Here is a 16569-nt window from a genome sequence, read left to right on the forward strand (position 1 = left end):
AGGAATATCTTGGCGAGCCCTGAAGACCTCGTAAAATGGCCGTACAGTTTTAGTTTGCCTTTTTTTTTTTTTGTACAGTGGTCAGCAGCAGAGGCGTAGTAAGGGATGAGCAAGGGGGGCACGATGCTCCGGGAGCCACCCTCGATGGGAGGGTGCAACACGCAGAGAGGCGCCAAAAAATAATTATTAATCATATTTTAGTTATGTAATACATTCTAAAAGGTTATTTGTATTATATTATTATTAAATATTTCTATGTGATGTTCATGAAAAAAAAAAACAGTGTGTGATCGGGCGCCAATAAAGTTTCTTGTCCCGGGCGCACGTTTTGCTAATTACGCCTCTGGTCAGTAGGTCATCGTGTGTCCAAAAATATACATATAATGTTTGATATGTTTAGTTTTTAGCTTGGGCAATAATTTGAGACCATCTTGGATTTACCAATAAGAGATTTTCATAAAAATGGTGGCAAATATATAAATAACAAGCTTTTTAGTTAGTGTATCCGGTATACAGAATATGAAAGTAATGATGAACCCATAGACTTATAAATATACTATATCTAGACTGGACTTGGAGATTTTTTAACGTTACAAAAAATTTGAAAATTTTTTAGAAAGTTGGATCAAGGCCTTTTTTTTTTGTAAAGTAGTTGAAAGTAGTACGCTTTGTTTTTTGTTTTTTTTTTTCAACCCTAACCTATGTAACATATTATTTAATTTTTAGATCTAGATCTAGTAGTTGAACTCATAAATATTATTTTACAATTTTTAGATACATAATCTAGAAATATCTAGGTGATCAATCTATTTAAATGTACATAAGATGATTTGAATCAACATGAATTATTTCCATCTAGGATTTTTTAAACATTAACTCAATGGAAACAAACAGGAAATGGCTTTGTTTCATATATTTGCGTGAATATCCGAGAAATGATTTTGCATTATTTCTAAACTTTGGAAACTAAAGATCATTACTTTTCTAAGACAGAAAAGATTGATTGGGGCGACTTCCCTTAGAGCTTGAAAAAAAGAGTTTACGTACATAAAAATCTATATATATATGTATAGGTCTGTGAATCGATCAGTCGCGGATAATAATTTATTTCCGGTTTCCAGTCTAGATATGATATATATAAGTCTATGGATGAACTTTACATATTTTTTCCCACTTTTAAACACTGTAGAATCAAATGTAGAAATCAAATGTAGAATCAAATGTAGAATCAAATCGAAACAAAGAGCAGATCACTGTGAATAACCTTTGCTAAAGCATAGATAAGGTCTCTAAAAAATGCTTTATAACCGAGACCAATTGTTATATAAGGCCTTAGCACAGACGTTAAAACCTGTGGGCAGTTTAAACCAATAACTCGTTGCCACGTCACAAGTCTATACGAGCTATTGGTCTCCACTCCCCATAGGCTGTGACGTCGCATGTCAGTGTTGAGGCCTACTATAACGATTGGTTCAGTTAAAACCCATTAAACGACGCTAAACTATGAGATCACTGAAGTTATAATGTTTTATCATTAAACGAGGCTAAACTATGAGGTCACTGAAGTTATACTATAATGTTTTATCATTAAACGAGGCTAAACTATGAGATCACTGAAGCTATAATGTTCTATCATTAAACGACGCTAAACTATGAGGTCACTGAAGTTATACTATAATGTTTTATCATTAAACGAGGCTAAACTATGAGATCACTGAAGTTATACAATAATGTTTTATCATTAAACGAGGCTAAACTATGAGGTCACTGAAGTTATACTATAATGTTTTATCATTAAACGAGGCTAAACTATGAGATCACTGAAGTTATACTATAATGTTTTATCATTAAACGAGGCTAAACTATGAGGTCACTGAAGTTATACTATAATGTTTTATCATTAAACGAGGCTAAACTATGAGATCACTGAAGTTATACTATAATGTTTTATCATTAAACGAGGCTAAACTATGAGGTCACTGAAGTTATATTATAATGTTTTATAATTAAACGAGGCTAAACTATGAGGTCACTGAAGCTATAATGTTCTATCATTAAACGACGCTAAACTATGAGATCACTGAAGTTATACTATAATGTTTTATCATTAAACGAGGCTAAACTAGGAGATCACTGAAGTTATACTATAATGTTTTATCATTAAACGAGGCTAAACTATGAGATCACTGAAGTTATACTATGTTTTATTTTTGCATACATACGTTGGCATTGGGTCACTTTTGATAGTGGATGTGCCTTAATAGTTTGTGTATATAGCTCCTCCTTTATGGTCGAAGATGAACACATTTTCCATCAATGGTCCCCTTTCAGCCCCAAAATCTTTCCAATGTAGGCTAACTCCTAGCGCCACATTTGGTGTTAACATTGGGCGAAAGGCCTACTCGACTAAGGTCACTGGCCATGTCAGAGGAGTCCCAACATGGACTACAACGGCCACATGTTCAGGATCAAGGAGAGCTATCGAATTGGATGTTGACCTGAATCAAACGTTATGACATAATTACTTTTTAAAGAAAAAGGTACGATCTTTACATTGGAATGTCTTTACATTTAGATTATACATTTTTTTGTCACACACTAAATTTGTCTTATTGGCTGAAGAGGAGCCCATCAAGATGTTCTTGAACCCGGAGTACTAGTGTGATATTTACTTGTGTAGCAGGCAATGGTTACGTCCTATAGTCCTCGCAGTACTGGTGTGATTTTTTTTTGTGTAGCAGGCAGTGGTTACGTCCTATAGTCCTCGCAGTACTGGTGTAATATTTACTTGTGTAGCAGGCAGTGGTTACGTCATATAGTTATCGCAGTAATGGTGTGATATTTACTTGTGTATCAGGCAGTGGTTACGTCGTATACATCTACAGTCTATGGCCATCACCTAAATTAAAATTTGACAACACTATTAGTCCAATATTTAAACTACATGCTTACATATTAATTCCTAATGTGTCTTAAAACGAATAGATATTAATTAATAATATCGTTTTATCCCGTGCTTTTAAGAATGTGCGCTTATAATACTGTCTCTAATTCAGTCACAAGAAGCACTGGCACTTGATTTCCAACATCAATTCGGTCCAACACCAAGCAGTGTTTATGCCATCTCCCAATTAGCTCGAGCCTGTCACACAAGTCCTGGGTTGGATCCCCCTACTAAATGAAATATAAATGTTAAATGTTTTCTTGGAGGTTCAGCGCGTGTCTATTTAAATTATTCCGATAGCGGATTCCAGCGATGGTTGATTTTGAAACCAATACGATGCCAATGCCCATACATTCTCATCCTATGACCTCAAAACCATCCATTCGAAGTTTTGTTTGTTTCTTTGTTTTCTTACGATGGTTGATTTTGAAACCAATACGATGCCAATGCCCATACATTCTCATCCTATGACCTCAAAACCATCCATTCGAAGTTTTGTTTGTTTCTTTGTTTTCTTACGATGGTTGATTTTGAAACCAATACGATGCCAATGCCCACACATTCTCATCCTATGACCTCAAAACCATCCATTCGAAGTTTTGTTTGTTTCTTTGTTTTCTTACGATGGTTGATTTTGAAACCAATACGATGCCAATGCCCATACATTCTCATCCTATGACCTCAAAACCATCCATTCGAAGTTTTGTTTGTTTCTTTGTTTTCTTACGATGGTTGATTTTGAAACCAATACGATGCCAATGCCCACACATTCTCATCCTATGACCTCAAAACCATCCATTCGAAGTTTTGTTTGTTTCTTTGTTTTCTTACGATGGTTGATTTTGAAACCAATACGATGCCAATGCCCATACATTCTCATCCTATGACCTCAAAACCATCCATTCGAAGTTTTGTTTGTTTCTTTGTTTTCTTACGATGGTTGATTTTGAAACCAATACGATGCCAATGCCCACACATTCTCATCCTATGACCTCAAAACCATCCATTCGAAGTTTTGTTTGTTTCTTTGTTTTCTTATGGTGGTTGATTTTGAAACCAATACAATGCCAATGCCCACTCATTCACATCGTATGACCTTAAAACCATCCATTTGAATAACTTATTTTTTTAAAAAAGGTACGATCTTTACATTGGAATGTCTTTGCAGTTAGATTACTCATTTTTGTCACACACTAACTTTGCCTTATTGGCTGAAGGGGGGGGGGGGCACCAAGATGAAGATGTTCTTGAACCCGGGCCCACCAAAATGTTCTTGAACCCGGGCCCACGGGTACCTTGCTACGCCACTGAATCAACTCTTAGGTAGTAGGAGAGCCTAGTGTTGCATCTACTATTAATGATGATAATCTTATATAATACAGACGTTACTTCAAAAAAGAAGATGATTACGTCCTACGCGTCATGCATTTAGTCATGCATATTAACCAATGACTTAAATTCTGCCAAGTCACTGGTTTTCCTGGCTAGCTCAGGCAACCCATTCCATGCTCTAATAGCACTAGGGAAGAAGGAGTATTTGTACAAATTTGTCCTAGCATATGGGACGTGGAATGTGCCTTTATCTTTGTGTCTTTCAGAGTATTTTATGAAATTTTGTTTTTGTATTTGAAGTTTATGCTTCAGTGTTTTATGTATAATTGCTACTTTACTTTTGAGTCTTCTGTCCTAAAGGCTTTCTAAATTTAGTGATTTTACTAAAGGTGTTACTCTAGTCAAATGTGAATATTCGTTTGTTATGAATCTCACTGCTCTATTTTTGTTTTTGTTCCAGTTTCTTAATATTTTCTTGAGTTGAGGGGTCCCAAACGGAGGATGCATATTCTATTATTGGCCTAACCAAGGTTAAATATAATAATATAATTAGGGACTGATTGAACTCTTCGCGCCATGGATACTACGCCACTGTAAAACCCATAAAAGGTCTTTTATCAATGGTACTGAAGATTCAAACATGGGCTCTGTGGTGTCCTTTTTTAAGAGAATATTATTCAATCATGTATGGACCTCACTTAAATGATTAAAAGTGGCTCCACCAAACTCTTGTCCGAATTTTAAAACAAAATGCAAAAAAAAAATACTTTAAAAAAAAACAAGGCTTTTATTAATGTGTATCAATTAGTTGGGATCAGTCATGTTTTTAAATTTGTAATAGATCTAGACTAACAATAATAAATCTGTGCGATTAGAAATATTTTTTTACTAATTTTGTTTAGCGCAATTTCATGCTTTTAAAGTTCTCAGTACGCTATGATCTTGTCTGGACCAGTTGGATAGGGGGAAAAAGAACGGGGTATCTGGAAGATAGCTTTTTAAAAGTTTTTTTTTTTTTAAAAAGAGAACGACCTAAAATCGAATTTGTGAGCTAAAGCCCTCTCCAGCTTGTCAAGCCAACGCGGTAACCACTCTGCGAATGTCTATGAACATGGAAGATTGTATAGTTATATATTGTTTCTATTTCATCTTTGTGTTCAGAAAGCCTCAGACTCAAATATAAAGGGGACTATATATATAATAAGGCTTGTTTTCGAGTCCGAAGATTAGTGAGGAGTGCAGTACTTCCCGTGGCTGCGCAGCCCCAGATGTGACCTACATACTTTGCCGCATAACTATTGTCCACAGGTAGTCGATTTTCTTTTCGCCGTCTGCGTTTGTCCTCGGCAGCGGATTTTCTTTTGGTCTAAAATGTGTATCCCGCAGCCTTCGTGAGTGACCTCTAGCTGTCTCGTTCTGAGGCCGCATGCAACCAGGTGCTCTCTTCTATGTCGGCCAATGAAAGTTGACGCCTAAGCTGGTCTTTTAAGCGTGTGCGCTTATAATACTGTCTCTAATTCAGTCACAAGAAGAACTGGCACTTGATTTCCAACATCAATTCGGTCCAACACCAAGCCGTGTTTATGTCATCTCCCATTTAGCTCGAGCCTGTCACACAAGTCCTGGGTAGGATCCCCATACTAAATGAAATATAAATGTTAAATGTTTTCTTGGAGGTTCAGCGAGTGCCGATTTAAATTATTCTGACAGCGGATTCCAGCGATGGTTGATTTTGAAACCAATACGATGCCAATGCCCATACATTCTCATCCTATGACCTCAAAACCATCCATTCGAAGTTTTGTTTGTTTCTTTGTTTTCTTACGATGGTTGATTTTGAAACCAATACGATGCCAATGCCCACACATTCTCATCCTATGACCTCAAAACCATCCATTCGAAGTTTTGTTTGTTTCTTTGTTTTCTTACGATGGTTGATTTTGAAACCAATACGATGCCAATGCCCACACATTCTCATCCTATGACCTCAAAACCTTCCATTCGAAGTTTTGTTTGTTTCTTTGTTTTCTTACGATGGTTGATTTTGAAACCAATACGATGCCAATGCCCACACATTCTCATCCTATGACCTCAAAACCATCCATTCGAAGTTTTGTTTGTTTCTTTGTTTTCTTATGATGGTTGATTTTGAAACCAATACGATGCCAATGCCCACACATTCTCATCCTATGACCTCAAAACCATCCATTCGAAGTCTTGTTTGTTTCTTTGTTTTCTTATGTTGGTTGATTTTGAAACCAATACGATGCCAATGTCCACACAATCTCATCCTATGACCTCAAAACCATCCATTCGAAGTTATGTTTGTTTCTTTGTTTTCTTATGGTGGTTGATTTTGAAACCAATACGATGCCAATGCCCACTCATTCACATCGTATGACCTTAAAACCATCCATTTGAATAACTTATTTTTTTAAAAAAGGTACGATCTTTACATTGGAATGTCTTTGCATTTAGATTACTCATTTTTGTCACACACTAACTTTGCCTTATTGGCTGAAGGGGGGGGGGGCACCAAGATGAAGATGTTCTTGAACCCGGGCCCACCAAAATGTTCTTGAACCCGGGCCCACGGGTACCTTGCTACGCCACTGAATCAACTCTTAGGTAGTAGGAGAGCCTAGTGTTGCATCTACTATTAATGATGATAATCTTATATAATACAGACGTTACTTCAAAAAAGAAGATGATTACGTCCTACGCGTCATGCATTTAGTCATGCATATTAACCAATGACTTAAATTCTGCCAAGTCACTGGTTTTCCTGGCTAGCTCAGGCAACCCATTCCATGCTCTAATAGCACTAGGGAAGAAGGAGTTTTTGTACAAATTTGTCCTAGCATATGGGACGAGGAATGTGCCTTTATCTTTGTGTCTTTCAGAGTATTTTATGAAATTTTGTTTTTGTATTTGAAGTTAATGGTTCAGTGTTTTATGTATAATTGCTACTTTACTTTTAAGTCTTCTGTCCTGAAGGCTTTCTAAATTTAGTGATTTTACTAAAGGTGTTACTCTAGTCAAATGTGAATATTCGTTTGTTATGAATCGCACTGCTCTATTTTGTGTCTGTTCCATTTTCTTAATGTTTTCTTGAGTTGAGGGGTCCCAAAAGGAGGATGCATATTCTATTATTGGCCTAACCAAGGTTAAATATAATAATATAATTAGGGACTGATTGAACTCTTCGCGCCATGGATACTACGCCACTGTAAAACCCATAAAAGGTCTTTTATCAATGGTACTGAAGATTCAAACATGGGCTCTGTGGTGTCCTTTTTTAAGAGATTATTATTCAATCATGTATGGACCTCACTTAAATGATTAAAAGTGGCTCCACCAAACTCTTGTCCGAATTTTAAAACAAAATGCAAAAAAAAATACTTTAAAAAAAACAAGGCTTTTATTAATGTGTATCAATTAGTTGGGATCAGTCATGTTTTTAAATTTGTAATAGATCTAGACTAACAATAATAAATCTGTGCGATTAGAAATATTTTTTTACTAATTTTGTTTAGCGCAATTTCATGCTTTTAAAGTTCTCAGTACGCTATGATCTTGTCTGGACCAGTTGGATAGGGGGAAAAAGAACGGGGTATCTGGAAGATAGCTTTTTAAAAGTATTTTTTTTTTAAAAAGAGAACGACCTAAAATCGAATTTGTGAGCTAAAGCCCTCTCCAGCTTGTCAAGCCAACGCGGTAACCACTCTGCGAATGTCTATGAACATGAAAGATTGTATAGTTATATATTGTTTCTATTTCATCTTTGTGTTCAGAAAGCCTCAGACTCAAATATAAAGGGGACTATATATATAATAAGGCTTGTTTTCGAGTCCGAAGATTAGTGAGGAGTGCAGTACTTCCCGTGGCTGCGCAGCCCCAGATGTGACCTACATACTTTGCCGCATAACTATTGTTCACAGGTAGTCGATTTTCTTTTCGCCGTCTGCGTTTGTCCTCGGCAGCGGATTTTCTTTTGGTCTAAAATGTGTATCCCGCAGCCTTCGTGAGTGACCTCTAGCTGTCTCGTTCTGAGGCCGCATGCAACCAGGTGCTCTCTTCTATGTCGGCCAATGAAAGTTGACGCCTAAGCTGGTCTTTTAAGCGTGTGCGCTTATAATACTGTCTCTAATTCAGTCACAAGAAGCACTGGCACTTGATTTCCAACATCAATTGGGTCCAACACCAAGCCGTGTTTATGTCATCTCCCATTTAGCTCGAGCCTGTCACACAAGTCCTGGGTAGGATCCCCATACTAAATGAAATATAAATGTTAAATGTTTTCTTGGAGGTTCAGCGAGTGCCGATTTAAATTATTCTGACAGCGGATTCCAGCGATGGTTGATTTTGAAACCAATACGATGCCAATGCCCATACATTCTCATCCTATGACCTCAAAACCATCCATTCGAAGTTTTGTTTGTTTCTTTGTTTTCTTACGATGGTTGATTTTGAAACCAATACGATGCCAATGCCCACACATTCTCATCCTATGACCTCAAAACCATCCATTCGAAGTTTTGTTTGTTTCTTTGTTTTCTTACGATGGTTGATTTTGAAACCAATACGATGCCAATGCCCACACATTCTCATCCTATGACCTCAAAACCTTCCATTCGAAGTTTTGTTTGTTTCTTTGTTTTCTTACGATGGTTGATTTTGAAACCAATACGATGCCAATGCCCACACATTCTCATCCTATGACCTCAAAACCATCCATTCGAAGTTTTGTTTGTTTCTTTGTTTTCTTATGATGGTTGATTTTGAAACCAATACGATGCCAATGCCCACACATTCTCATCCTATGACCTCAAAACCATCCATTCGAAGTCTTGTTTGTTTCTTTGTTTTCTTATGGTGGTTGATTTTGAAACCAATACGATGCCAATGCCCACTCATTCACATCGTATGACCTTAAAACCATCCATTTGAATAACTTATTTTTTAAAAAAGGTACGATCTTTACATTGGAATGTCTTTGCATTTAGATTACTCATTTTTGTCACACACTAACTTTGCCTTATTGGCTGAAGGGGGGGGGGGCACCAAGATGAAGATGTTCTTGAACCCGGGCCCACCAAAATGTTCTTGAACCCGGGCCCACGGGTACCTTGCTACGCCACTGAATCAACTCTTAGGTAGTAGGAGAGCCTAGTGTTGCATCTACTATTAATGATGATAATCTTATATAATACAGACGTTACTTCAAAAAAGAAGATGATTACGTCCTACGCGTCATGCATTTAGTCATGCATATTAACCAATGACTTAAATTCTGCCAAGTCACTGGTTTTCCTGGCTAGCTCAGGCAACCCATTCCATGCTCTAATAGCACTAGGGAAGAAGGAGTTTTTGTACAAATTTGTCCTAGCATATGGGACGAGGAATGTGCCTTTATCTTTGTGTCTTTCAGAGTATTTTATGAAATTTTGTTTTTGTATTTGAAGTTAATAGTTCAGTGTTTTATGTATAATTGCTACTTTACTTTTAAGTCTTCTGTCCTGAAGGCTTTCTAAATTTAGTGATTTTACTAAAGGTGTTACTCTAGTCAAATGTGAATATTCGTTTCTTATGAATCGCACTGCTCTATTTTGTGTCTGTTCCATTTTCTTAATGTTTTCTTGAGTTGAGGGGTCCCAAAAGGAGGATGCATATTCTATTATTGGCCTAACCAAGGTTAAATATAATAATATAATTAGGGACTGATTGAACTCTTCGCGCCATGGATACTACGCCACTGTAAAACCCATAAAAGGTCTTTTATCAATGGTACTGAAGATTCAAACATGGGCTCTGTGGTGTCCTTTTTTAAGAGATTATTATTCAATCATGTATGGACCTCACTTAAATGATTAAAAGTGGCTCCACCAAACTCTTGTCCGAATTTTAAAACAAAATGCAAAAAAAAATACTTTAAAAAAAACAAGGCTTTTATTAATGTGTATCAATTAGTTGGGATCAGTCATGTTTTTAAATTTGTAATAGATCTAGACTAACAATAATAAATCTGTGCGATTAGAAATATTTTTTTACTAATTTTGTTTAGCGCAATTTCATGCTTTTAAAGTTCTCAGTACGCTATGATCTTGTCTGGACCAGTTGGATAGGGGGAAAAAGAACGGGGTATCTGGAAGATAGCTTTTTAAAAGTATTTTTTTTTTAAAAAGAGAACGACCTAAAATCGAATTTGTGAGCTAAAGCCCTCTCCAGCTTGTCAAGCCAACGCGGTAACCACTCTGCGAATGTCTATGAACATGAAAGATTGTATAGTTATATATTGTTTCTATTTCATCTTTGTGTTCAGAAAGCCTCAGACTCAAATATAAAGGGGACTATATATATAATAAGGCTTGTTTTCGAGTCCGAAGATTAGTGAGGAGTGCAGTACTTCCCGTGGCTGCGCAGCCCCAGATGTGACCTACATACTTTGCCGCATAACTATTGTCCACAGGTAGTCGATTTTCTTTTCGCCGTCTGCGTTTGTCCTCGGCAGCGGATTTTCTTTTGGTCTAAAATGTGTATCCCGCAGCCTTCGTGAGTGACCTCTAGCTGTCTCGTTCTGAGGCCGCATGCAACCAGGTGCTCTCTTCTATGTCGGCCAATGAAAGTTGACGCCTAAGCTGGTCTTTTAAGCGTGTGCGCTTATAATACTGTCTCTAATTCAGTCACAAGAAGCACTGGCACTTGATTTCCAACATCAATTCGGTCCAACACCAAGCCGTGTTTATGTCATCTCCCATTTAGCTCGAGCCTGTCACACAAGTCCTGGGTAGGATCCCCATACTAAATGAAATATAAATGTTAAATGTTTTCTTGGAGGTTCAGCGAGTGCCGATTTAAATTATTCTGACAGCGGATTCCAGCGATGGTTGATTTTGAAACCAATACGATGCCAATGCCCATACATTCTCATCCTATGACCTCAAAACCATCCATTCGAAGTTTTGTTTGTTTCTTTGTTTTCTTACGATGGTTGATTTTGAAACCAATACGATGCCAATGCCCACACATTCTCATCCTATGACCTCAAAACCATCCATTCGAAGTTTTGTTTGTTTCTTTGTTTTCTTACGATGGTTGATTTTGAAACCAATACGATGCCAATGCCCACACATTCTCATCCTATGACCTCAAAACCTTCCATTCGAAGTTTTGTTTGTTTCTTTGTTTTCTTACGATGGTTGATTTTGAAACCAATACGATGCCAATGCCCACACATTCTCATCCTATGACCTCAAAACCATCCATTCGAAGTTTTGTTTGTTTCTTTGTTTTCTTATGATTGTTGATTTTGAAACCAATACGATGCCAATGCCCACACATTCTCATCCTATGACCTCAAAACCATCCATTCGAAGTCTTGTTTGTTTCTTTGTTTTCTTATGTTGGTTGATTTTGAAACCAATACGATGCCAATGTCCACACATTCTCATCCTATGACCTCAAAACCATCCATTCGAAGTTATGTTTGTTTCTTTGTTTTCTTATGTTGGTTGATTTTGAAACCAATACGATGCCAATGCCCACACATTCTCATCCTATGACCTCAAAACCATCCATTCGAAGTTATGTTTGTTTCTTTGTTTTCTTATGGTGGTTGATTTTGAAACCAATACGATGCCAATGCCCACTCATTCACATCGTATGACCTTAAAACCATCCATTTGAATAACTTATTTTTTAAAAAAGGTACGATCTTTACATTGGAATGTCTTTGCATTTAGATTACTCATTTTTGTCACACACTAACTTTGCCTTATTGGCTGAAGGGGGGGGGGGCACCAAGATGAAGATGTTCTTGAACCCGGGCCCACCAAAATGTTCTTGAACCCGGGCCCACGGGTACCTTGCTACGCCACTGAATCAACTCTTAGGTAGTAGGAGAGCCTAGTGTTGCATCTACTATTAATGATGATAATCTTATATAATACAGACGTTACTTCAAAAAAGAAGATGATTACGTCCTACGCGTCATGCATTTAGTCATGCATATTAACCAATGACTTAAATTCTGCCAAGTCACTGGTTTTCCTGGCTAGCTCAGGCAACCCATTCCATGCTCTAATAGCACTAGGGAAGAAGGAGTTTTTGTACAAATTTGTCCTAGCATATGGGACGAGGAATGTGCCTTTATCTTTGTGTCTTTCAGAATTTCTTTATGAAATTTTGTTTTTGTATTTGAAGTTAATGGTTCAGTGTTTTATGTATAATTGCTACTTTACTTTTAAGTCTTCTGTCCTGAAGGCTTTCTAAATTTAGTGATTTTACTAAAGGTGTTACTCTAGTCAAATGTGAATATTCGTTTGTTATGAATCGCACTGCTCTATTTTGTGTCTGTTCCAGTTTCTTAATGTTTTCTTGAGTTGAGGGGTCCCAAAAGGAGGATGCATATTCTATTATTGGCCTAACCAAGGTTAAATATAATAATATAATTAGGGACTGATTGAACTCTTCGCGCCATGGATACTACGCCACTGTAAAACCCATAAAAGGTCTTTTATCAATGGTACTGAAGATTCAAACATGGGCTCTGAGGTGTCCTTTTTTAAGAGATTATTATTCAATCATGTATGGACCTCACTTAAATGATTAAAAGTGGCTCCACCAAACTCTTGTCCGAATTTTAAAACAAAATGCAAAAAAAAATACTTTAAAAAAAACAAGGCTTTTATTAATGTGTATCAATTAGTTGGGATCAGTCATGTTTTTAAATTTGTAATAGATCTAGACTAACAATAATAAATCTGTGCGATTAGAAATATTTTTTTACTAATTTTGTTTAGCGCAATTTCATGCTTTTAAAGTTCTCAGTACGCTATGATCTTGTCTGGACCAGTTGGATAGGGGGAAAAAGAACGGGGTATCTGGAAGATAGCTTTTTAAAAGTATTTTTTTTTTAAAAAAGAGAACGACCTAAAATCGAATTTGTGAGCTAAAGCCCTCTCCAACTTGTCAAGCCAACGCGGTAACCACTCTGCGAATGTCTATGAACATGGAAGATTGTATAGTTATATATTGTTTCTATTTCATCTTTGTGTTCAGAAAGCCTCAGACTCAAATATAAAGGGGACTATATATATAATAAGGCTTGTTTTCGAGTCCGAAGATTAGTGAGGAGTGCAGTACTTCCCGTGGCTGCGCAGCCCCAGATGTGACCTACATACTTTGCCGCATAACTATTGTCCACAGGTAGTCGATTTTCTTTTCGCCGTCTGCGTTTGTCCTCGGCAGCGGATTTTCTTTTGGTCTAAAATGTGTATCCCGCAGCCTTCGTGAGTGACCTCTAGCTGTCTCGTTCTGAGGCCGCATGCAACCAGGTGCTCTCTTCTATGTCGGCCAATGAAAGTTGACGCCTAAGCTGGTCTTTTAAGCGTGTGCGCTTATAATACTGTCTCTAATTCAGTCACAAGAAGCACTGGCACTTGATTTCCAACATCAATTCGGTCCAACACCAAGCCGTGTTTATGTCATCTCCCATTTAGCTCGAGCCTGTCACACAAGTCCTGGGTAGGATCCCCATACTAAATGAAATATAAATGTTAAATGTTTTCTTGGAGGTTCAGCGAGTGCCGATTTAAATTATTCTGACAGCGGATTCCAGCGATGGTTGATTTTGAAACCAATACGATGCCAATGCCCATACATTCTCATCCTATGACCTCAAAACCATCCATTCGAAGTTTTGTTTGTTTCTTTGTTTTCTTACGATGGTTGATTTTGAAACCAATACGATGCCAATGCCCACACATTCTCATCCTATGACCTCAAAACCATCCATTCGAAGTTTTGTTTGTTTCTTTGTTTTCTTACGATGGTTGATTTTGAAACCAATACGATGCCAATGCCCACACATTCTCATCCTATGACCTCAAAACCATCCATTCGAAGTTTTGTTTGTTTCTTTGTTTTCTTACGATGGTTGATTTTGAAACCAATACGATGCCAATGCCCACACATTCTCATCCTATGACCTCAAAACCATCCATTCGAAGTTATGTTTGTTTCTTTGTTTTCTTATGTTGGTTGATTTTGAAACCAATACGATGCCAATGCCCACACATTCTCATCCTATGACCTCAAAACCATCCATTCGAAGTTATGTTTGTTTCTTTGTTTTCTTATGGTGGTTGATTTTGAAACCAATACGATGCCAATGCCCACTCATTCACATCGTATGACCTTAAAACCATCCATTTGAATAACTTATTTTTTAAAAAAGGTACGATCTTTACATTGGAATGTCTTTGCATTTAGATTACTCATTTTTGTCACACACTAACTTTGCCTTATTGGCTGAAAGGGGGGGGGCACCAAGATGAAGATGTTCTTGAACCCGGGCCCACCAAAATGTTCTTGAACCCGGGCCCACGGGTACCTTGCTACGCCACTGAATCAACTCTTAGGTAGTAGGAGAGCCTAGTGTTGCATCTACTATTAATGATGATAATCTTATATAATACAGACGTTACTTCAAAAAAGAAGATGATTACGTCCTACGCGTCATGCATTTAGTCATGCATATTAACCAATGACTTAAATTCTGCCAAATCACTGGTTTTCCTGGCTAGCTCAGGCAACCCATTCCATGCTCTAATAGCACTAGGGAAGAAGGAGTTTTTGTACAAATTTGTCCTAGCATATGGGACGAGGAATGTGCCTTTATCTTTGTGTCTTTCAGAGTATTTTATGAAATTTTGTTTTTGTATTTGAAGTTAATGGTTCAGTGTTTTATGTATAATTGCTACTTTACTTTTAAGTCTTCTGTCCTGAAGGCTTTCTAAATTTAGTGATTTTACTAAAGGTGTTACTCTAGTCAAATGTGAATATTCGTTTGTTATGAATCGCACTGCTCTATTTTGTGTCTGTTCCAGTTTCTTAATGTTTTCTTGAGTTGAGGGGTCCCAAAAGGATGATGCATATTCTATTATTGGCCTAACCAAGGTTAAATATAATAATATAATTAGGGACTGATTGAACTCTTCGCGCCATGGATACTACGCCACTGTAAAACCCATAAAAGGTCTTTTATCAATGGTACTGAAGATTCAAACATGGGCTCTGTGGTGTCCTTTTTTAAGAGATTATTATTCAATCATGTATGGACCTCACTTAAATGATTAAAAGTGGCTCCACCAAACTCTTGTCCGAATTTTAAAACAAAATGCAAAAAAAAATACTTTAAAAAAAACAAGGCTTTTATTAATGTGTATCAATTAGTTGGGATCAGTCATGTTTTTAAATTTGTAATAGATCTAGACTAACAATAATAAATCTGTGCGATTAGAAATATTTTTTTACTAATTTTGTTTAGCGCAATTTCATGCTTTTAAAGTTCTCAGTACGCTATGATCTTGTCTGGACCAGTTGGATAGGGGGAAAAAGAACGGGGTATCTGGAAGATAGCTTTTTAAAAGTATTTTTTTTTTAAAAAGAGAACGACCTAAAATCGAATTTGTGAGCTAAAGCCCTCTCCAACTTGTCAAGCCAACGCGGTAACCACTCTGCGAATGTCTATGAACATGGAAGATTGTATAGTTATATATTGTTTCTATTTCATCTTTGTGTTCAGAAAGCCTCAGACTCAAATATAAAGGGGACTATATATATAATAAGGCTTGTTTTCGAGTCCGAAGATTAGTGAGGAGTGCAGTACTTCCCGTGGCTGCGCAGCCCCAGATGTGACCTACATACTTTGCCACATCCAGGGCATGCATAACTATTGTCCACAGGTAGTCGATTTTCTTTTCGCCGTCTGCGTTTGTCCTCGGCAGCGGATTTTCTTTTGGTCTAAAATGTGTATCCCGCAGCCTTCGTGAGTGACCTCTAGCTGTCTCGTTCTGAGGCCGCATGCAACCAGGTGCTCTCTTCTATGTCGGCCAATGAAAGTTGACGCCTAAGCTGGTCTTTTAAGCGTGTGCGCTTATAATACTGTCTCTAATTCAGTCACAAGAAGCACTGGCACTTGATTTCCAACATCAATTCGGTCCAACACCAAGCAGTGTTTATGCCATCTCCCATTTAGCTCGAGCCTGTCACACAAGTCCTGGGTAGGATTCCCATACTAAATGAAATATAAATGTTAAATGTTTTCTTGGAGGTTCAGCGCGTGTCTATTTAAATTATTCCGATAGCGGATTCCAGCGATGGTTGATTTTGAAACCAATACGATGCCAATGCCCATACATTCTCATCCTATGACCTCAAAACCATCCATTCGAAGTTTTGTTTGTTTCTTTGTTTTCTTACGATGGTTGATTTTGAAACCAATACGATGC

Source organism: Biomphalaria glabrata, chromosome 3 (assembly GCF_947242115.1).
Source record: "Biomphalaria glabrata chromosome 3, xgBioGlab47.1, whole genome shotgun sequence".
Lineage (NCBI taxonomy): Eukaryota > Metazoa > Mollusca > Gastropoda > Planorbidae > Biomphalaria > Biomphalaria glabrata.